The following is a 21,646-nucleotide window of genomic DNA, read 5'->3' on the forward strand; positions in this document are numbered from 1 at the left end:
AACACTAGGAACTCATAGTGACCATACCGAGTCCTAAATGCTGTCTTGGGTATGTCACTGCTCTTTATCTTGAGCTGATAATAGCCTGATCTAAGGTCTATCTTTGAAAATACCCTTGCACCTTGCAGTTGGTCAAATAAATCATCAATGCATGGCAAAGGATACCGGTTCTTAATGGTTAGCTTATTCAACTCCCGGTAATTAATGCACATGCACAAGCTGCCATCTTTCTTCTTGACAAACAATACTGGGGCACCCCAAGGTGAAACACTTGGGCGAATAAACCCCTTTTCCAATAATTCCTGCAGCTGCATCTGCAACTCCTTCAATTCAGCTGGTGCCATCCTGTACGGAGTCGTAGATACTGGAGCTGCTCCGGGAGTCAAATCTATGGCAAACTCCAACTCTCTATCAGGTGGTAAATGCATCAGATCATCTGGGAAGACGTCGGGAAACTCTTTAACCACCTTTACCTCTTCTAGAGGTGTAATCATTGCATCAACATCCAGTACCGATGCTAAATAGCCCTGACACCCACTTTTCAACAATTTTACCGCTTGAAGGGCGGAGACAAGGACCTTTCTCACCCGTTTCATTTTATCTGCTCGGTATACCAATTCTCTTCCTTCGTCATCTGTCACCCTAATCAGCTTTTCAGCACACATCACATTAGCTCGATGAGCCGACAACCAATCCATACCCAGTATAACATCAAAATTCTGCATATTGAACTTAATGAGTTGTGCATCAAAGTTCTTCCCACTAATTTCCACTGGGCACGGCCCATACACCTCCTTCAACTGTGTAACTTTACCAGTAGGCATACTAACAATCATTCCGTGATCTAGGATCCTGGGTGGCATCCCAAGTTTCTCGGCAAATCTCTTAGATGCGAATGAATGAGTAGCTCCTGAATCGAATAAAACATAGGCTGATATACCCGATATGGATAGGACACCTAGTGTAACAATGCATATAATTTCAGCAGGTCATCAATATTTAACATAAGGAAATTCTTAATTTAAAATGTACCTGCTACTACTTCTGTACTGGCCTCAGCTTCTTCAGCTGATAGAGCATACATCCTTCCCTGCAGTTGACTTCCCCGAGTTAAGGGAGGTCGGTACGCCGAGGGCTGACCGGAGGGCAAGGCTAGTCTGACCCGATAGTCTTTTGCATAGTGCCCATAGGAATGGTAGTTAAAGCAACAGATCTGAGATGTCAGAACTGGGGCAGGGCCCCTCTGCACTTGACCCATTGAAGATGGAGGTCGGGGCAGCCATGGAACTGTAGGGGCCGCACTAGTGTTCGGGCGAAAAGATGTGGAGCCCGAACCACCAGCTGGTCTAGGAGGGTAGCCAGATGGCCTATAGGGCTGCCTATATGTAGGCCCAGAACTGTACGATCTGCGGTATACCTTGGAGGAGTTACCCATATCCGAAAATGGATTGGTTCTCTTCCACAGTCCAGGTGTGAGGGATTTTTCTCCCTTCTGCTTATCCTCCATGGTCTTGGCCTTTTGCACAATCTGGCCATAGTCAGTCAAATCCAAGACCTCAAGTACAGACCCAATGGATACCTTTAGGCCCTTTAGAAACCTCGCAGCCTTCTCTTCAACTGTCCTCATATGCCTTGGGGCAAAATGGAACAAGCTCTCAAATTGCTGTTGGTACTCAAGGATAGTCTTACCTCTTTGAGTTAAAGCCATAAACTCAGTCTCCTTGCGGTCTCTGAAGCTGCGCGGGTAATGATTGTCCAAGAACAACTCCTTGAACTGTTCCCAGGTGGGTTCTGGATGGGCAGCCAAACAATATGGGCTTAGAGGCTTGCCACCAAGAGTTGGCCTCCTTCTTGAGTTGCAACCCCGCACAAATGAGTTTCTGTGCATCTGTGCACTCAATCACCTCAAATATTTTCTCTAGCTCCTGGATCCACTGGTTCGGCTCTAGAGGATCACTCCCCACCTTAGAGAATACAGGTGGCAAGTTCCTCTTGAATGACTCTACTACCTTTGACATATTATTCATCGGCGGGAAGTTAGGAGCATAAGCCGGATAGTAAGAGTATGGAGGGGGCACCCCATACTGAGGAATACTGAATGGTGGAATTGGAGGTGTACCTCCCACTTGTGGCCCCGTACCAGACCCTACAGGCGGGTCCTGTGGAGTAAGTATCCGGGGAGGTTGACCTGATTGAGAAAGGTCCAATTGTTGCTGAATAGCAGTCATAAATGCTTGTTGTTGCTGAAGTATTTGTTACTGGAAAGCTTGTTGTGACTGCTGAATTATGGTAGCAACATCCCCCGGAGTAATAACCGGTGGAGGGTCCAGAAGTGTAGTCATAGGTGGGTCCCCATGTGCCCCACCCTGACCAAAGGTCTCTGGAGGTGGTGGAGGTGAGGTTTGCCCCACAGAGCGGGACCTCCTGGGATTCAGTGGTCGACCGACCGGACGAGGATCACGCGGGGTACCTCGGGCATGGCTACCGGATCTAGTACGTACCATCGTATCCCTGCACCTGGAACATATCATACATCACATTGGTTAAACACCATATAATTGATATCGGCACATAATTATATGCCAACACGCAGGGTATCATAGTGTATGATAGTTTACAACTAACCGCAACTTGATTCCAAAAATACAGGGTTAGTGCTCCAGCAAGTATGACAATGGTCCCACTTGACCACAACATATTATTATAGGAATAATAATAACACTAATAGTAATAATATTTATAATAATCATAATCATATCAATAACCCCATTTTTTTTTCAGGTTTTCACACAACCGGTGGGCTGCACCGGTGGGCAGGGTGGCCTGCCGGTCCAAAATTTCAACCGGTGGGCTGACACCGGCGGGCAGGGTGGCCCGTCGGTCTGGCCTGCCGGTCCTGACTGAGTGAAAAACTCGAACAGGGCCTTTGAAGCTCTGTTTTCTTATTTCCTTCATTTCCTCTCTCTCTCTCTCTCTCTCTCTCTCTCTTCCTCGGGCAATCTTGGAGGTCTCCTTGATGCTTCCACTCGCGATTCCACTCAACAACCCGACGCTTTTTGAGAAGATTCAACTCCTCCACTTCCAAGTAAGTTTCTTCCTCTTTTCTTCTCAGAACTTGCATTTTGGGGTAGAAACTCATGAGTTGTCTTAATTCTCACTTCCTTTCCATGACTCTTTCCATAGAATAGTGATTTCATGTGATTTTGATGTTCTCTATGTGATTTATTTCTAGTTTCTAGGATTTACTTCTCCATTTTGAGAAAGAACCCCAACCGTGCCCTAGTTTTTCTCAAATTTGGGGATTTCTTCATTTCTTGCTCTTTTTCCCCAATTAATGACTCAATTGCGATGCATTATGCTTGATTTGTACTTAACATACTATAGAGATCATAGAAAGTACCTTATGTGTGAAATCCCATTTCTTCCCATGAAAATCCATCTTTTGTGTTAGGTTTTCTTTGATTTTCATTACATTCTTTGGTATTTGTGGACCTCAATAGCATAGTAGTAGATGTTTTTGCATCTTCTAATTGGTAGATTGACGACATTTCATCTATGAACATGTAAGCTTCATGCTTTCTCTGTTGTGAACCTTTTAACCTTTTTCTTAGATTGGACTTGCACCTTGAGAATTGGGATTCTCTTCTATCATTTCTTAATTATCATGCTTTATATGCCTCTTGTTACCTTGCTGTTTTTCCCTACTCTCTGTCTTGTCACTAGCCAGGCATTTCATCCATAAACTTTTTATCATTTCTCACTTGTCGCATTTTGTCATATTCTATTATTTCCATGATTTCTGTTTTGTCACTTACCCTTCTTTCCTCTTCTTTTCTTGTCAGGATGTCATCTCGCAAAGGCAAGGAGCCTGCATCCTCTGGCACTCAGCGTAAGACCACCGCTTCTAAGTGAAAAAGTGTGGGGACTAGTTCTCCAGTCCCCCGCACAGGGAGACCCGGACCTGCCCGGTTTGATCCTTCCGACTACGATGAGGAGCTCTTCCATAGTTCAGTGGCAACAACCAACTGGCCGACCTTCCTGAAGAGGTCGATAATGATGGAGAAGACCGTGGTAGTCGACGACTTCCACAAGGTTCAGCTCCGGGAGAGGTTCACAGCACTGGGCTGGCAGTCCATCCTCCAGGTAGACCGTCCGTGCTACGAGCAGATGGTTCATAGATTCTACTGTAACCTGGAGGTTTCCTATCGGTACGGGGAATATGCTATAGTTAGCATAGTGAAGGGGGTGGACATCCAGCTGATCGTGGACACCTTGGCCAGCATTTTGGGCATCTCTGCAGCCGGGCACCGTTACTACAGTCCTCCCAGGAGTAAGCCCCTGGGCCCATTCATGAGTTTGGAGACACCAGAATACATCTACGAGACCATCTGTGGCAGTAGTGCCCATCTGGAGTCCGAGACATCCTTTTTCCCGGAGGTTTGAGTATTTTCCCGACTGGTCCAGTTCAACTTGCTCCCCAGAGGAGGTCACCGGAACCAGGTGGGATTCATGGCAGCCTTTTTAGCCTTCTACATCTATAAGGCTTTAGAGGGAGGTGACGAGCACTTGTGCTTACCCTATGTCATCCTCAAGACCATGGAGCACCACACTTCTCACCCCGAGGATGGAGGATTCCCATATGGCAAGATCCTCACTAGGATCTTTGAGTTCTTCGGAGTGGACCTGAGTGGTGAGGAGGGGAAGACTCCTGCTGACAAGTTCGACAGGGGAAACCTCTTGAGGATGGGTCTCCACACCCATATGGATACACCTCAAAGAGCAGGAGCTCAAAGAGGTAGGGATAGGAGAGCTGCCCCTATGGAGGATGTTCCCATGGAGGAGGAGTCCAGTGAGGAGGATGAGGACTATGTTCCTCAGGATGAGGAGGATGATTTGGTGGATGAGGACATCCTTGGGGAGGTGCTTAAGGAGTCGAGAGGTACCGATCCTGGCTTCACCAGAGCTGCAGCCCCACAGCATAGAGCTCCACCACCTAAGAGTGGTGCATATGATTTTGAGGGCATGGTGTCCACCATGAGGGCTTTGAAGGATGGCCAAGATCAGCTACTAAGAAGGCTGAACGAGAGTGCTTCCAGGGAGGAATGCATCCTGGAGAGGCAGGCTACCTTGGAGGATTCCTTCCTCAGACTGGGCCAGGACTTGGACACCATGGCCAATGCCATCTCAGCATATTTTGGCCGACTTCGGAGGGAGGTAAGGTTGGTGAACTCGAGGTTTGACTACTACGACCATCGCCTCAACGTCAACTTTAGACCTCCGGCGAACGTAGTAATCATAGACGACAACGACGATGATCAGTGAGTACTTAGCTCGTCCACACCAGCTTCTCATCTATTCCATGCTATCTATCCTATTGTATTTTTCCTTTCTTTTCTCATTCTTTGTACTTTCTCTGTAACTGGACTTATTTGTGGGATAATGTATTTTGATAGTGGTTTGTGATGAATTCGTATGTGTGATGACTTCTGTAGTTTAGTTGTGGTGTCTTTGTAAATTTTTTTATCATTGTTATATTATATATATTTGTTGTTTATCAGGTGTTCGTGTGAAAATTTTTAGAAATCTCATTTTACGCCGTTATGCTGCCGAAATTTCGTCAAACTTGTACTCGATAGGTTATGACACCAATTTATTTACCTTTTATCTACTCTCACGCATGCCATGAATGCAATATCTAAATGCAACCCTCTTTATTCCTTTCTTTCTTTGGCTTTTAACTCTTTAAAGCTTTTACATTAACCCAACCCCATTTTCCTATTATAGATTCTACGGGATTCTAATGGTATGCTGTGAGTGGGGCAGAGCATCACGCTCTGATACCACCGTTGTCACACCCTGTTCACACAGAACCGGGCCAGTGACCGGGTTAACGGTTAACCCAAACCTACCAGGATCATCTAATACAGTTTCCACCACAGTATACGCACAACTAAGAAAGAGCTCATCAGTTCAGCGGAAGACTTGGTTTACCTGTGAATATTCCCATAATACTTGATACCCGAATTGTGATACAATAGTTAAATACATGTGGGCCCGAAGGCATGATATTTACACAATAAGAGTACAATTCACATATCATGTACATAAACGAAATCATAAAAAATCAGAGTATACAGCTCGGCGCGGTATCAAAGCATAGAGCTCAGCTCAGTATCAAAGGTTGAGCCCAGCTCGACATCACAAGGTAGAGCTCCGCTCGGCATCAAAAGTGGAGCTCAGCTCGGCATCAAAAGTGGAGTTCAGCTCTATATCAGAACTGCGGTCCCGCAGCACAACTCTCGCACGAGCAATCAGTGTCATGCTCTAACTCCTCAGGGGCCCACCAGTCCTCTTCAGGGAACTCAACTGTGGGACCCGCCCCATGCTCATCTGGTTGATGACCTGCAAAATCATCTAAAAGAGGTGCACACGTGGGATGAGCTCACTAGCTCAGTAAGTGGAAAGATGGACCACACAACAGTCCACACAACAATCACAACCATATGCACTATATGCTATGCAATACATTTTAAATCACATCCACCTAAGCAACATTACTAAGTCTTTGGTTTAGTGCTACAGCAACCACAGTGCGCGTATACTCTGAGTACGAGCCGCGAACTCCATCCCGCAAAAATGGAATATGGGAATGAAAAAAAAAAGCAACCCGTAAATCAAAGCAAAGGGGTGAGCCACACAAGTAGTTGATCACCATTGATCTGGGCAATGCCACCAAATAGGTTCAGGTCCGCGTTTCACTGATAGATGAGTAGAAAAAAATGTCAAAACTTACACAGGAAGCATTCTAATATTTTCTGCTTGGTCTTTGGAAGATCTGGCAGGGATTGATAGGAAGTAATGGGACACTGGCTCAATATCGATATCACTTGTAGGCCAATCAAGCAAAAGAAGAGAACTTTCATGCTTGAGTGGCTGAAGGCCATAGAAGAGGAAATAGACAAAGTGCTCATGGAATTATTTATTAGGAAAATATTTGACCCTGGATGATTGGTGTAATGCCTCGGTCCCATTAACCTTGTACAATATTGTCTTCTTTAGCCTATGGGTCTCAAGGCTTTAAAACACGTTATGCCATGTTAAGGAGGCTAGAGGTTATTAACTAGCCCAATAATCTCAGCCTAGGCGATGTGGAATTTCGGAAAGGCATATCAAACATACCACAATGGGTTATCCAACACCTCAATCCCTGTTAGCAAGGGTTCGTAGCATAGGGAGTGATACCTAACCACATATATGCTACATGCCTTCATAGTGATACAGTTAGTATGAATTATACGATACCGGCAAGACCTTGGCCACAAAGTGTAATCCATCTCCAAATACAGTCCTGGGTATACGATACCAGTGAGACTTTGGCCACAAAGTGAAACCCCAGACTATTTACCTAATCTAGCATACATATCACAGTTGAGTATGGACTGCGCAAAATTGGTACCAATCATCGGCCACGAAGCCCATCAATTTCCAAATACAGTCCCAGGGTACACAATACCAGTAAGACCTTGGCCACAAAGTGTAGCCCACGACTACAACTAACTCTAATGCACACAATCAATACATGAATGCAATATATATACGACAATCATGACACCGGTACCACCTCGATCATGCTGAATTCCCTCTCACACACACAACCGAACACATAACAATCACGGTACCAGTACCACCTCGGTCACACTGGATCCTGTCATACATCTCCATACAATTCATATCATAATCGTAAAATGACAAATGCAACATATCATCATCGTATTTGAGCAATTACAATTAAACATATAATTCTAAGCATGTGAGTAATTTAATAATAATAAACATTCCAAAAATAAACACAGTCTATCCCTCACCTTGTTGATCTCTGCTTGTGTTAGGGTTCAGATGAGGCCACCAATCAATCCACTCAATTTCAGTCTTGGGGCTCGTGCGCATCACTGTCCTAGACACAAGGACAATCATACATTAGTACGTGCCAAAAATATTAGGAGAGACCCACATGGATCACCCTCAAAGGGTACAGACAAAATCCATTAGTGATAGTAATGTCACCGGAAACACCCATTGGAAACAGGAAATTTTCACCCGAAATATCAGTCCTGTTTTTGGTGGAACTAATAGAAAGCTCCTAAGGCTTAGTGGTCCACTGGAAATATGCCATTGGGAAGCAGACCCAGTGGATCCGATGGGCTGTTTCCAGTGGTGGTTCAGGACAAACCACCCATTTTGGGGACTTTCCACCTCGGGCCCGATCGTTGGGATTTGTTCCATGGAGTTTGTAGGGATTGGAACACATCGTCGGATAATCTGATCCGGACATATCTTAAACAAATAAGGATCATCCCAGAAAAAGTGTTTAACTTGGGAATGAAACCTATACTTATCTTGAGTGGACCAGTGATCCGGAGTCACACCTGAAACTAAGAAGTTGACAATGTCAGCAAACCATGGTTCACTAGACATTGCAAATAATTGTTCATCTGGAAAGTTCTCATTGACTGGAGAATCAACAGTCAAGGAATTGGGAAGCCGGGATAAATGGTCTGCAACTAGGTTTTCAACTCCTTTCTTATCCCTAATTTCTAAATCAAACTCTTGCAAAAGTAAAACCCACCTAATGAGACGGGCTTTGGCATCCTTCTTCTGAACTAGGTATCTGAGGGCAGAATGATCAGTATACACCACCACATGTGAGCCAACTAAGTAAGACCGAAACTTTTCTAATGCAAACACAACAGCTAAAAATTCTTTTTCAGTGGTTGTATAATTGAGTTGTGCATCATTTAAGGTCCTACTAGCATAGTAAATGACAGTGGGTAACTTATTAATCCTTTGACCTAAAACTGCTCCTATGGCAAAATCCGAAGCATCACACATCAGTTCAAAAGGTTCAGTCCAAACAGGTGGTTGAACAATGGGTGCATTGGTCAACTCCTTCTTAAGTTGCTTGAAGGATTCTAGGCACTCTTTGGAAAACTCAAAAGTTTGATCTTTGGCAAGTAATGAGGTGAGAGGTCGGGCTAACTGACTAAAGTTCTTAATAAACCTTCTGTAGAAGCCTGCATGCCCTAGAAAAGACCGAACATCCTTAACAGATTGAGGAGGTGGTAAATTATCAATTAAATCCACTTTGGCTCTATCTACCTTAATTCCCTCCTTGGATATTACATGGCCTAAAACAATACCAGATTTAACCATAAAATGACATTTCTCCCAATTCAAAACCAAATTCTTAGATATGCACCTTTTCAAAACTAGGGAAAGATGATGAAGACATTCAGAATAGGAATTCCCATGAATTGAAAAGTCATCCATAAATACTTCTAAGAATTTTTCGACCATGTCAGAAAAAATGCTCATCATGCATCGTTGGAACGTAGCAGGGGCATTGCAAAGCCCAAAGGGCATACGCCTGTAAGCAAATGTTCCATATGGGCATGTAAAAGTGGTCTTATGTTGGTCCTCTAAAGCAATTGGGATTTGGTTATAGCCGGAATATCCATCAAGAAAGCAATAGTATTCATGTCCAGCTAACCTCTCTAACATCTGGTCAATGAATGGCAATGGGAAGTGGTCCTTCCAGGTTGTCGCATTTAACTTCCTGTAATCAATGCACACACGCCATCCTGTTTGGACACGGGTAGGGATCAACTCATTATTGGCATTAGGAACTACAGTCACACCAGACTTCTTAGGCACTACGTGAACTGGGCTTACCCATTGGCTGTCAGAAATAGGATAAATTATTCCATGATCCAAGCACTTTAGGATCTCTTTCTTAATGGCTTCCATCATCACTGGGTTAGCTCTTCTTTGGGGTTCGTGGATGGTTTGGAATCCTCCATAAGATGTATATGATGTTGCACAATGGAAGGGCTTATACCCTTGATATCAGCCATGGTCCAACCTAGGGCTTCCTTATTATCTTTTAACACTTTAAGTAACTCCTCTTCCTGGCTAGAAGTCAAATTTGAAGAAATTATTACAGGAAGAGTCTGGTCAGGCCCTAGGAAAGCATATCTCAAATTAGATGGCAACTCCTTAAGATCTAGCTTAGGGGGCTCAACTATGGAAGGTTTGGGAATGGAATTGGAAAGGGGTCCTAAGGGCTCCACATGTGTGTGAAGACTCAAGACTTCAGAAAAGAAATTTTCACTATCATCATCCAACTCATCCATACACTCTTGGAATTCTGAATCAAAATCAATATCAAAGTTGGTAACTAAATCATCAGAAAAATCAAAAAAATCCTCAAGCATATTGATCTCTTCTTCCATATGTGGTTGCTTGCCAATCCTAAACATGTTAAACTCAACAGTTTGGTTACCAAAAGATAATCTTAGGAAACCATTCCGGCAATTGATTAATGCATTACTGGTAGCCAAGAATGGTCTTCCTAGAATTATTGGGATCTCATCCTTGGTTGAGAAGGGCTTAGTATCTAACACAATGAAATCAACAGGGAAAATAAATTCCCCCACCTTTAGTAAGACATCCTTAACCATCCCTTTAGGAATCTTAATAGACCTATCTTCCAACTGAAGAGTAGTTCCAGTGGCTTTCAATTCTCCCAATCCTAGTTGCTTGTACACATGGTAAGGTAAAAGATTCATACTTGCGCCAAGGTCAAGTAAGGCATGCTCAATATAGGTGTTGCCTATGACACAAGATATGGTAGGGCTCCCTGGATCCTTATACTTGGCTGCTATGGGCTGAGTAATTATGGAACTAATGTTACCTGCCAAGAACGCCTTTTTGGGCACACTAGTGATACGTTTGTGAGTACACAAATCTTTCAGTACCTTTGCATAGGCGGGGATCTGGGATATGGCATCCAAAAGAGGGATGTTTACTTCTACCTTTTTGAAGACTTCTAAAATTTTGTCCATGGAAGCAGTCTTCTTTTTGTTTACCAAGCGATTAGGAAATGGGACAGGATGAACATAAGGACTGTTAGGGATTTGCCCCTGTTCAGAAGAATCATTTTTGGTTTCCTCAACCAAATCATCTTTAGTTTCAGAAAAATCTTTAGGTTCATCAGACGAACTTGGAACAAGAGGCACATTTGTGTCCTCAATTGAAGAAGAGTTAACAGGAGTAATAGATGGGGAAGATTTAGGAACGCTCTGTAGGTACTCTCTACCACTCCTAAGGGCATAAACAACATTACATTGGTTAGAGGGCCCTTGTTGAGTCTGACCTTGTACTATATTCAGTGGTGCATTAGTTGGTCCTTGTGAACTAACAGGCTGATGATGCCTAGGGTTAGGCTCTGGTTGACTGGGTAAAGTTCCCTTCTCCCTCTCACGCATAATTGAGACAACTTGGGTAAGTTCTCTCGTAAGATTTTGATGGCTTGTCATGAGGAGGGCCATATTTTTTTCCAAGTCACTTATTCTACTTGCCTCTCCAGTGTTGGTAAACCCAGGGGGTTGCTGATAAGATGATAGAAGAGGGGCCCTAGGAAAACTCGCCTGAGGTCCTACATTTGACCTAGGAAAAGTATTTTGAGAAAAAGATTGTTGTGCAAAGGGAGGCCTTTGGGGTCCAGGTTGACCTTGATTATAGAAATTGGAAGGTCCTGCTTGGTTGCCCTGATTCCAAGAGAAATTTGGGTGATTTCTCCATCCTGGATTGTAGGTGTTACTATATGGATTATTCTGATATAAGGCATTAACACTATCATTAGAAGTGCCCCCAGAGGTGTTGGGGCATTCTTCTATGACATGTCCAGGGGACTGGCACCAAGCACAAATCTTAACCAAATTGACTGATGATGGCTATCTAGGAACAATAGCCTCAATCCTCTTGATTAGGCTATCCAAATGGGCTTCCTTGGCTACTATCCCATCCATAAAATATCCTTTTCCTCCTATGGTTCTTTCATTCTCTTGGGTTGATTCCCACTCACGGATTTTGTCAGCTAAGTCAAGTAAAAATTCCCATGCCTTTCCTTCATCTGTAAAGGATGTGAATCCCTCAGGGCACATAGACTCTATCATTTGTTTAGTTGGGTAATCAATACCCTCATAAATTATTTAACATAAATGCCATAGGTCTGGGCCATGGTGAGGGCATTCTTGGAGTAGATCCTTGAATCTCTCCATAAGTTTGGAAAATGACTCACTAGGCTTTTGCCTAAACTGAAGGATATCACTTCTAAGCTTATTGGTCTTGTGAGTTGGGAAAAACTTCTTAAGGAAGACAACTGTGAACTGTTCCCATGAGGTTATGGAATTTGTGGGTAACCCATACAACCACTTCTTAGCTTGGTCTTTCAATGCAAAAGTGATAAACCTAAGCTTAACAGCATCATCAGAAAGCTGTTGGATCTTAATTAGAACACATACCTCTTCAAATTCCCTTAGAAATAGGTATGCATCCTTAGAGGGCAACCCATGGAAGTGGGGCAACATAGTGATGTATTGAGATTTGAGTACAAAATTATTGCCCTAGGCTTGTGGTAGAACTATACAGGAAGGTTGGGCTGTTCTAGCAAGGTAGAACCTATCTTTCAGAGATTTAGGTGAAGGGTTTTGCTGTTGGTCTCCCATATTGAAGGGTTTTAAAGAGAGTAAATGTATAGGGTCACTACTTGTTGGATCTCTTCTTTCTAACCGATTCTTAGTATTACGTACCCACTTAACACTCATGCAACAGAAAAACTACCCACAACTAAAGTAAGACAAGCACAAAAGAATGGATAGCAAAACTTTTTTTTTTGATGATTTTTTTGATGATTTTTTTTATTTTTTTTTTTATTTTTTATTTTTTTTGCTTTTTGGGAGCTTACCAGCAGGGATCCGGGGTTGCTCAGGTCAATTCCTGAGGTACTGCTACAGGGCGAAACCTGTCTTTATTATACTGTGAGGCATGGCGACCTCCACTGATACAACTATTATTGCAAGTTGTTCTTCTCAGGAATTCAATAAAAAAAAGAAAAAATATAAAACAAAGCACTCCGATTTACCAAAAGAAAGTGAAAAATAACATGGAACTGTCTCCCCGGCAACGGCGCCAAAAACTTGTTTGAGATTTAAAATGTAACCGCAAGCGCACGGATCAATGTAGCTACGGGTCGAACACAGGGAGAGCAGCCACTTTATTTTTTATTTCTTTTAATAATGCAAAAGTGAACTGATTAATGGTTGTGATCTAATTCTAATTACCGTCCTAAAAATAACGTCCTAACCATTCGTCATCTAAGAATTTAAAGACGCAAGCCACGCAATTAAAATTAAATAAATAAATAACTGAAAATAAACAACCCACGCAATTAAAAAAAAATAATAAATAAAGGAAAAAAAAATAAAAGCTGAAATAAAAATAAAGTAAAAGAAAGGGGATAAAGCTAGAGAGAGACTCACAAGTAGGTTTCTCTACTTAGCCCGAGGCATGAATCATAATATGAGCTTCCCTACTTGACCAGAGAGTCATTCTTACAAGGGTTTCTCTACTTGGCTTTAGGGAAAGGGAGACAATTAAAATAAAAACAATAAATTGATGGTTCTATGACTAGGAGGGGAAAAGCCAACACATACACTAGCCATGAACCTTGGGGGAAAGGAATAGCAATAATATAACGACTGAAAATAAAAATCCTAAATTAAGAAAGAAAGGGTAGTCAGAAGAGGGAATGAGAGGGGGGAGAGAAGACTACTGAAGGAGCCTACTTACTTGAATCAATGCTTGAACTTGAAAAAAAAAATTGCTCCACGGCTCGTGATCTTGTCACCTAGATCTAAGCCTAGAACTATAACTTAAAAAATTACAACTCAATTGCATAAATCATAAACATAAAAAGAACTGAATAAAAATAAAAGAGTGCTTGCATTAATTGAAATAAAAAAAACTATTACAAAAGTGATTAAAGCAAAAATAGAGAAGAACTAAAACTAAAGAGAGAAAGAGGAAGAGAGAGAGCAACTAAAGAAAACTAGAAGAAGAATGAATTGTCTCTCCTCCTCTTACATGAGTTGTATTTATAGGGAATGAGGAGGTAGGGTAACAAATTTCTCTTTCCTAAAAGAGAGAAACCCACAATTGATTGTGAGATCTTTTGAGTCCAAAAGTGCTAAGGTGGAGGAGAAAGAAGAGAGAAATAAATTTCCTATAATTTTTTTGCTTATTTTCTTTCCTTTTTTTTTTCCTAATTTATTTTTCTTCTTTTTCTCTCTCCTAGGGACGATTTTCTTCTTCTTGGTGTGATTTGGACAATATTTGGTGATGATGTGGAGGAGAGAGAAGATTTGGACAATCTTTGGTTCTCCCCTTTTTTTCTCTTTCCTTTTTTTTTTCTTCTCTTCTTGCTTCCACGATTTTCCTTTCCTTTTTTATTTTTTTCTTCTTGTGCAAGAACCCTTCCACGATTTTCCTTGCTTCTAATTTGATGTGGAAATCCCCTCCATGCCCTTAGTGCTTTAAGTGAGTGAAAAGCAGGAAATCTTCAACAAATTCTCTAAAAAAAACAACCATGAGATTCGAACTTGAGACCTCTTGGTGAGCAAGGGAATTTTGTACACCATAGCTCACCAACTACGCTGGGTAGTTGTTGTTACCAAAAACAAATCTTTAATCACTTAAGGATGTGGTCCATCGATCCTTGTTGGCATTTGGAGTATTCCTTGTACATCTGGGACAATTGCAAACGGGCTGGTTCTGCATCTCGGTTCAGTTCTGATCCATTATTCTTTTTTTGACCCAAAAAGAATAATCATTTGTACGGGTGACCAAACGAATGTGTACTTTTAATTGAACACGTCCATCTTGCTCAGAATTTCGTCCTCTTCGCAACCATGAAAAGAAATAGGACCTCTTTACGTGTAAAATTGAAGATATAGTGCCCGATAGTCCTTAAGGCCTTGAAAATATAAAACCTGCAAAAAGAGAGTAAAACCCAAGGTAGCTCCATTCTAAATATGTAAAATGCATGTTTTACTACCCTAGATTTCACACATAAATGTGCTCATCAGAATTCCCCCACACTTAGACTTTGCTAGTCCTCGAGCAAAACAAAAAGAAAAAGAATAAAGACAAAAAAACCTAACTCACTTTCGTAGGAATCACGGTTGCACTTAGCATGTGCAACAAGCCTTTAAACCCCTAGGTCACCCCTAGTGGACGAGTTGTGTCTCGTGGGTGTTTGCAGTGAATATACACCCAAAATTCAGAATAAACAAATCCCAACTTTGGCTAAAGGTAAGGCTCATACCGATCCGGAGCAAAGATAATTTCTCTTACAAGGGACCCCCACACTTGAACTTTTATTACCCTTTATCAATTCCAGGCACTAGCATATTTCTTAATTTGGAACTCACCTCGTCTCTTCCAAAACATCCTTATCTTAGGGCAAAACCACTTGTGAAGAAATAGGGAACCAATGACTAAGGCGTTGGAGTGTTTTTGACCAAACATGTTACCAAGCAATAATGACATTTGCACATTTTTTTTCTCTTTTTTTTTCACTAATAAACTCTATTCTACTCCACTACTTTTGGCTTGAATGACATGGTGGAGCAAACACCAGACACCCAAGTTACTATGTAGCTTCGCTTTTTGCATATGCCCACAAAGGCAGTGATGCTAGAGTTACTTCAGAAGTTTCCTCCCAAGGAATTTCGATCAAGACACCACGCTTCCTGAGGCGCAATGCCCTGTCTAGTTCCAAGGGAATCAACTCTTATTCTTCTTTATACCACATTTCACATTTCATTTAAAATTGTGCATTTGTCAACCCATGCCAAATTAAAAAGAAGGTCTCAACTCCAAATCAAAAGTACAAGGAACCCACAACCTTACATATGGTCCATCACCATAAAACAGGGGTCTCTTATTTTTCAAAAGAAAGTCCCATCTCAAGACACATGCTTGTTTCTTTCTTCTCAACAGGGTTTTATACGTTCAAAATGGGTACCTTAGTCAAAACTTTTATTTTCATACATCAAGCATCCGAATGGTCTGATCATTAGCCAAAAGCCAAAGTAGGACTTCATCCTTAGCAAGCTCAAAAATAAAAAGAAAAACAAACAAAACAAAGTGAAAAAAAAAAACAAAAACTGGTTTCCCTCCCCCACACTTAAGTCATGCAATGTCCTCAATGCATGGAAAGAATTAAAAGCAAAGACAATGCAAGGGGGTCATACCTGATTAAAAGTTAGTCATCAGTGTAAAGAGGTTCATGGAGATCCATGACCTCTTCACTACTAGTAGTAGGAAACTCGAGGAACGGTTTCAAACGCTGACCATTAACCTTCGAAATTACCCCTGTTCCTGGATTCAAAATCTCCACAGCCCCATGGGGATATACATTATGGACAATAAATGGGCCATCCCATCGGGATCTAAGCTTACCAGGGAAAAGATGCAATCGAGAGTTGTACAATAAGACCTTATCACCAATTGCAAAAGATTTACGCAGAATGTGTTTATCATGGAAAGCTTTGGTCTTTTCCTTGTAAATTCTAGAACTTTCATAGGCATCATTCCTAAGTTCCTCCAACTCAGATAGTTGGAGCCTACGATGAATTCCCGCATCAGACAAATCAAAGTTAAGCTTCTTAATGGCCCAAAAGGCCTTATGCTCCAACTCAACTGGTAAGTGACAAGCTTTCCCATACACCAAACGGTAGGGAGACTGGCCAAGGTCAGTCTTGAATGCAGTCCGATGGGCCCACAAGGCATCAATGAGCCTAAGGGACCAATCCTTACGGTTGGGATTAACAGTTTTCTCCAAGATTTGTTTGATCTGCCTATTAGACACCTCCACTTGGCCACTAGTTTGGGGGTGATAAGGGGTAGATAACTTATGAGTGATCCCATACTTTTTCATTAAGGCCTCAAAAGGCCGATTACAAAAATGAGTACCCCTATCACTAATTATTGCACGTGGTGCACCAAAGCGGGAAAAAATGTTCTCTTTGAGAAACTGGACCACCACTTTGTGGTCATTAGATTTACAAGGTATGGCCTCTATCCATTTAGAAACATAATCAACGGCCAAAAGTATGTACAAATTCCCAAAAGAATTAGGGAATGGTCCCATAAAATCGATGCCCCATAACATCAAAGATCTCAACTACCAAAATAGGGTTGAGGGGCATCATGTTCCTTTTATTGATACGGCCAAAAGACTGGCAGGCAGGGCAAGCCTTGCAAAAATCAAAAGCATCTCTAAAAAGAGTGGGCCAATAAAATCCGCATTGGAGAACCTTTGCGGCAGTCTTCTTAGGTCCAAAGTGTCCACCACATGCATGATCATGACAAAAAGAGAGAATGGAATGTTGCTCATGATCAGGAACACATCGTCGGATAATCTGATCCGGACATATCTTAAACAAATAAGGATCATCCCAGAAAAAGTGCTTAACTTGGGAATGAAACCTATACTTATCTTGGGTGGACCAGTGATCCGGAGTCACACTTGAAACTAAGAAGTTGACAATGTCAGCAAACCATGGTTCACTGGACATTGCAAATAATTGTTCATCTGGAAAGTTCTCGTTGACTGGAGAATCAACAGTCAAGGAATTGGGAAGCCGGGATAAATGGTCTGCAACTAGGTTTTCAACTCCTTTCTTATCCCTAATTTCTAAATCAAACTCTTGCAAAAGTAAAACCCACCTAATGAGACGGGCTTTGGCATCCTTCTTCTGAACTAGGTATCTGAGGGCAGAATGATCAGTATACACCACCACATGTGAACCAACTAAGTAAGACCGAAACTTTTCTAATGCAAACACAACAGCTAAAAATTCTTTTTCAGTGGTTGTATAATTGAGTTGTGCATCATTTAAGGTCCTACTAGCATAGTAAATGACAGTGGGTAACTTATTAATCCTTTGACCTAAAACTGCTCCTATGGCAAAATCTGAAGCATCACACATCAGTTCAAAAGGTTCAGTCCAAACAGGTGGTTGAACAATGGGTGCATTGGTCAACTCCTTCTTAAGTTGCTTGAAGGATTCTAGGCACTCTTTGGAAAACTCAAAAGTCTGATCTTTGACAAGTAATGAGGTGAGAGGTCGGGCTAACTGACTAAAGTTCTTAATAAACCTTCTGTAGAAGCCTGCATGCCCTAGAAAAGACCGAACATCCTTAACAGATTGAGGAGGTGGTAAATTATCAATTAAATCCACTTTGGCTCTATCTACCTTAATTCCCTCCTTGGATATTACATGGCCTAAAACAATACCAGATTTAACCATAAAATGGCATTTCTCCCAATTCAAAACCAAATTCTTAGATATGCACCTTTTCAAAACTAGGGAAAGATGATGAAGACATTCAGAATAGGAATTCCCATGAATTGAAAAGTCATCCATAAATACTTCTAAGAATTTTTCGACCATGTCAGAAAAAATGCTCATCATGCATCGTTGGAACGTAGCAGGGGCATTGCAAAGCCCAAAGGGCATACGCCTGTAAGCAAATGTTCCATATGAGCATGTAAAAGTAGTCTTATGTTGGTCCTCTAAAGCAATTGGGATTTGGTTATAGCCGGAATATCCATCAAGAAAGCAATAGTATTCATGTCCAGCTAACCTCTCTAACATCTGGTCAATGAATGGCAATGGGAAGTGGTCCTTCCAGGTTGCCGCATTTAACTTCCTGTAGTCAATGCACACTCGCCATCCTGTTTGGACACGGGTAGGGATCAACTCATTATTGGCATTAGGAACTACAGTCACACCAGACTTCTTAGGCACTACGTGAACTGGGCTTACCCATTGGCTGTCAGAAATAGGATAAATTATTCCATGATCCAAGCACTTTAGGATCTCTTTCTTAATGGCTTCCATCATCACTGGGTTAGCTCTTCTTTGGGGTTCCGTGGATGGTTTGGAATCCTCCATAAGATGTATATGATGTTGCACAATGGAAGGGCTTATACCCTTGATATCAGCCATGGTCCAACCTAGGGCTTCCTTATTATCTTTTAACACTTTAAGTAACTCCTCTTCCTGGCTAGAAGTCAAATTTGAAGAAATTATTACAGGAAGAGTCTGGTCAGGCCCTAGGAAAGCATATCTCAAATTAGATGGCAACTCCTTAAGATCTAGCTTAGGGGGCTCAACTATGGAAGGTTTGGGAATGGAATTGGAAAGGGGTCCTAAGGGCTCCACAAGTGTGTGAAGACTCAAGACTTCAGAAAAGAAATTTTCACTATCATCATCCAACTCATCCATACACTCTTGGAATTCTGAATCAAAATCAATATCAAAGTTGGTAACTAAATCATCAGAAAAATCCAAAAAATCCTCAAGCATATTGATCTCTTCTTCCATATGTGGTTGCTTGCCAATCCTAAACATGTTAAACTCAACAGTTTGGTTACCAAAAGATAATCTTAGGAAACCATTTCGGCAATTGATTAATGCATTACTGGTAGCCAAGAATGGTCTTCCTAGAATTATTGGGATCTCATCCTTGGTTGAGAAGGGCTTAGTATCTAACACAATGAAATCAACAGGGAAAATAAATTCCCCCACCTTTAGTAAGACATCCTCAACCATCCCTTTAGGAATCTTAACAGACCTATCTGCCAACTGAAGAGTAGTTCCAGTGGCTTTCAATTCTCCCAATCCTAGTTGCTTGTACACATGGTAAGGTAAAAGATTCACACTTGCGCCAAGGTCAAGTAAGGCATGCTCAATACAGGTGTTGCCTATGACACAAGATATGGTAGGGCTCCCTGGATCCTTATACTTGGCTGCTATAGGCTGAGTAATTATGGAACTAATGTTACCTGCCAAGAACGCCTTTTTGGGCACACTAGTGATACGTTTGTGAGTACACAAATCTTTCAGTACCTTTGCATAGGCGGGGATCTGGGATATGGCATCCAAAAGAGGGATGTTTACTTCTACCTTTTTGAAGACTTCTAAAATTTTGTCCATGAAAGTAGTCTTCTTTTTGTTTACCAAGCGATTAGGAAATGGGACAGGATGAACATAAGGACTGTTAGGGATTTGCCCCTGTTCAGAAGAATCATTTTTGGTTTCCTCAACCAAATCATCTTTAGTTTCAGAAAAATCTTTAGGTTCATCAGACGAACCTGGAACAAGAGGCACATTTGTGTCCTCAACTGAAGAAGAGTTAACAGGAGTAATAGATGGGGAAGATTTAGGAACGCTCTGTAGGTACTCTCTACCACTCCTAAGGGCATAAACAACATTACATTGGTTAGAGGGCCCTTGTTGGGTCTGACCTTGTACTATATTCAGTGGTGCATTAGTTGGTCCTTGTAAACTAACAGGTTGATGATGCCTAGGGTTAGGCTCTGGTTGACTGGGTAAAGTTCCCTTCTCCCTCTCACGCATAATTGAGACAACTTGGGTAAGTTCTCTCATAAGATTTTGATGGCTTGTCATGAGGAGGGCCATATTTTTTTCCAAGTCACTTACTCTACTTGCCTCTCCAGTGTTGGTAAACCCAGGGGGTTGCTGATAAGATGATAAGAGAGGGGCCCTAGGAAAACTCGCCTGAGGTCCTACATTTGACCTAGGAAAAGTATTTTGGGAAAAAGATTGTTGTGCAAAAGGAGGCCTTTGGGGTCCAGGTTGACCTTGATTATAGAAATTGGAAGGTCCTGCTTGGTTGCCCTGATTCCAAGAGAAATTTGGGTGATTTCTCCATCCTGGATTGTAGGTGTTACTATATGGTTTATTCTGGTATAAGGCATTAACACTATCATTAGAAGTGCCCCTAGAGGCGTTGGGGCATTCTTCTATGACATGTCCAGGGGATTGGCACCAAGCACAAATCTTAACCAAATTGACTGATGATGGCTCTCTAGGAACAATAGCCTCAATCCTCTTGATTAGGCTATCCAAATGGGCTTCCTTGGCTACTATCCCATCCACAAAATATCCTTTTCCTCCTATAGTTCTTTCACTCTCTTGGGTTGATTCCCACTCACGGGTTTTGTCAGCTAAGTCAAGTAAGAATTCCCATGCCTTTCCTTCATCTGTAAAGGATGTGAATCCCTCAGGGCACATAGACTCTATCATTTGTTTAGTTGGGTAATCAATACCCTCATAAATTATTTGACATAAATGCCATAGGTCTAGGCCATGGTGAGGGCATTCTTGGAGTAGATCCTTGAATCTCTCCATAAGTTTGGAAAATGACTCACTAGGCTTTTGCCTAAACTGAAGGATATCACTTCTAAGCTTATTGGTCTTGTGAGTTGGGAAAAAACTTCTTAAGGAAGACAACTGTGAACTGTTCCCATGAGGTTATGGAATTTGTGGGTAACCCATACAACCATTTCTTAGCTTGGTCTTTCAATGCAAAAGTGATAAACCTAAGCTTAACAGCATCATCAGAAAGCTGTTGGATCTTAATTATAACACATACCTCTTCAAATTCCCTTAGAAATAGGTATGCATCCTCAGAGGTCAACCCATGGAAGTGGGGCAACATAGTGATGTATTGAGAATTGAGTTCAAAATTATTGCCCTGGGCTTGTGGTAGAACTATGCAGGAAGGTTGGGTTGTTCTAGCAGGGTAGAACCTATCTTTCAGAGATTTAGGTGAAGGGTTTTGCTGTTGGTCTCCCATATTGAAGGGTTTTAAAGAGAGCAAACGTATAGGGTCACTACTTGCTGCCGGTAAGCTCCAAAAAAAAAAAAAA

General features: G+C 41.8%; 2 non-coding genes across 2 annotated transcripts; both read left to right on the top strand.

Moving 5' to 3' along the window:
• Positions 1-12,072: 12,072 nt before the first annotated feature.
• LOC122087746 lies at positions 12,073-12,179 on the top strand. The gene has a single exon (XR_006142823.1). It is a non-coding gene; the product is annotated as a small nucleolar RNA R71 (small nucleolar RNA).
• Positions 12,180-21,078: 8,899 nt separating this feature from the next.
• On the top strand, positions 21,079-21,185 carry LOC122087818. Its single transcript, XR_006142883.1, has one exon. It is a non-coding gene; the product is annotated as a small nucleolar RNA R71 (small nucleolar RNA).
• The last annotated feature ends 461 nt before the right edge of the window (positions 21,186-21,646 follow it).

The sequence above is a fragment of the Macadamia integrifolia genome, chromosome 8, assembly GCF_013358625.1.
Source record: "Macadamia integrifolia cultivar HAES 741 chromosome 8, SCU_Mint_v3, whole genome shotgun sequence".
In the NCBI taxonomy this organism is placed as follows: Eukaryota; Viridiplantae; Streptophyta; class Magnoliopsida; order Proteales; family Proteaceae; genus Macadamia; species Macadamia integrifolia.